The following is a 2500-nucleotide window of genomic DNA, read 5'->3' on the forward strand; positions in this document are numbered from 1 at the left end:
ATTCGTAAACACTAATCGTATGTGCGGAAAATAAACTTTAAAGAATAACACACGATATGTTAACGAGGTTCGGTTCTAACCAACCTACTCCCCGCCTATGGGTTCTCTTTCAACCCGTAGGATTTCAACGCCTTTTATTAATCCGACTTTAATACAAACAAGAAGATCTCACTATCTCCTCTTACCACGTTCTTCCCCTTGAAGAACCGTATTACAAGTCCTTTTAATAAAACCAAAATCCCAAATCTCACAATAGAGATTCACAAGTTGAACACTTTGAAAAGTATTCTTGATTAGGCGTATTAAACTTAATCTAACTCTTTTTTTAAAACTCTTAAGCCTATTACAAATGTAAGAGTTAGATGAACTAAGAATTAAGAATTACGAATTACAAATTACAACTCTTAGAGAATTTCTAAATCTTAAGTCAAGAGAGAAAGTTGTAAGAAGTGGTGCATCTTAGTTCTGAAATGAAGCCTCATATATATAGTGTTACGCCTCAACACATCTTGCAAAACTAGAAGGCTCATATCCGTTATTTTCTGTTGACCTAGTCATTCAGCGCCTGTCTTCAAGATCTTGATCTTAACTTCAATCTGACGTGTATTGACCGCTAAAATAATTTCGTCATTGTGTGTTGTAATTTGTCTTTAATATCCAATGCTATGCTGCCACGTTAGTACTCATACAAGATATTGAAAAATAAGCACAAACCAGATTTATCAACATTTAAATAATCATTCAAATTAATTTCTATTATTATGTAACAACCCGACTTACCATTGACTGGGTAAACAGGGTCGTCACGGGGATTATTTCCCAAGAAACTTAAATCATATCCCAAAACCTGGGCAAAGGAACCACCAGCTCTATTACGAAACCCACACAGCTAAATCTCAAACCAAATATCTAATCTAAATATAAAGTAACCATACAACTCACTACGAGTCCATTATAATCAACATATCAGAACTATTCAGAACTAATATACATTAAATAAATTCCTAATACAAACTAGAAGCTTCCACGGTCTCAGCTCAAAAGGTCATCCTTAGCACTCTCATCAACATTACTAACCCGATTATTCCCGACCGGATCCGATCTGTAATCAGCTAAAAGATGGAAACAACAAGGAATCAGATTACATTGAGTGAGAAGCAACAATCCAAAACAATTAAACACGGCAATCCAAAACAATGGTTTAAAAGCAACATCAGTTTCCTAGATCTATGTGCGCACAGGGAGTCTAGTTTGAGAGGTGCCCCATAGCTCTAAGGCTATGTCGCTCTCGGGTGAAGCTAGTCAATATCTCAATGACAATTCGCTTCAAAAACAGGGAGTAAGGAACCATGTTCCTCAACTCCGTCAATGACCAGCTCGCAAGCCCGATCCATTGACCATATCAATCTCAGCATAATCATTCATAACATTTATCACATTCATATAAATTTCACAAACTTTAAATAAACATTTTACAAATGGTAGCCTGGCCAGACCCCCTTTTAAGGGACTGTTACTACTCACCAAAAGAACGCTTCAAGAGGCTAAGTCTGGTACTCTGCGATTACTAGAAGGGCTCTTCGATAAAGTCGTCTCCTGAAGCATAACAACCATAGTATCACAACAACGCATACAATACTACAACTAGGTTCATATAGTTCATTACTGCTCATCCTAAGGACGCATAGTTCCACCAGCTATTCTAATATTCCAATTACATACCAATATATACACTCAAACTCAATGTTAGAAATCCGAAAGGAATCACATAATGCTTTCAAGAATATCAAATTATTCGATACTTGCCCATAACTCTTGGTTTAGCATTTCTAAACATCCTATAATAGTAAAACTTGATCTTCAATTCACCATTACATCTTAGTAAACTGGAAATAAACATTCGAGCCCACAATCGCTATTGCTCATAAAGAATTTAATAATCTATCTAAAATATTAAATCATCTAGCAATTAGCTCCTGACGAGTATCCACATTCAAAATGATTAATCTTAACTTCACCTAAATCTATCAATCAACATAACACCCATAACAAGTTCTCAAATCAACAAACATGCAATATATCCTCTAAAAGCATCACTTTACTCAATTACTTGTCATCATCATTATTTGCCACCAATTCCTAATTCCTAACCTTAATTATCCAGTATCACATATCCAGCTAATACTCCTAATCAACATAACTCATTCAATTAATTTATATAAACTCAAGATCCAATAAAATTAAAGCTTAATTCATGACGAAGGAGCACGCTAATGAAAGTATGTCAATGAAATCAACCTCATATTAATAAAACCCAATTGAAGGATAACTACTAACCCTAAACACATGATAAAAAGAGTACTCAATTTGAATTCCAACTTTAATTATGAACAAGTAAATAAAAAAAATATCATTTTCGAATTTACAAGACACCCTGCTAGCATTTTGGGCATAACTTCCTCATACGAACTCATTTTGGGGCGATTCAAGTGCCCACGCG

The 2500-nt window shown here is 34.9% G+C and overlaps 1 long non-coding RNA gene across 1 annotated transcript in view; it reads right to left on the reverse strand.

The window, feature by feature from the left end:
* Positions 1-844: 844 nt before the first annotated feature.
* The window catches only part of LOC130812963 (uncharacterized), a 2168-nt gene continuing 512 nt past the window's right edge, over positions 845-2500 (reverse strand). The window contains exons 2-3 of the long non-coding RNA XR_009042148.1: positions 1525-1596; positions 845-1112 (exon numbers count right to left, since the gene is read on the reverse strand). This is a non-coding gene — a long non-coding RNA (uncharacterized LOC130812963). The remainder of the gene's footprint in view (positions 1113-1524; positions 1597-2500) is intronic.

The sequence above is a fragment of the Amaranthus tricolor genome, chromosome 5 (genome assembly GCF_026212465.1).
Source record: "Amaranthus tricolor cultivar Red isolate AtriRed21 chromosome 5, ASM2621246v1, whole genome shotgun sequence".
Lineage (NCBI taxonomy): Eukaryota > Viridiplantae > Streptophyta > Magnoliopsida > Caryophyllales > Amaranthaceae > Amaranthus > Amaranthus tricolor.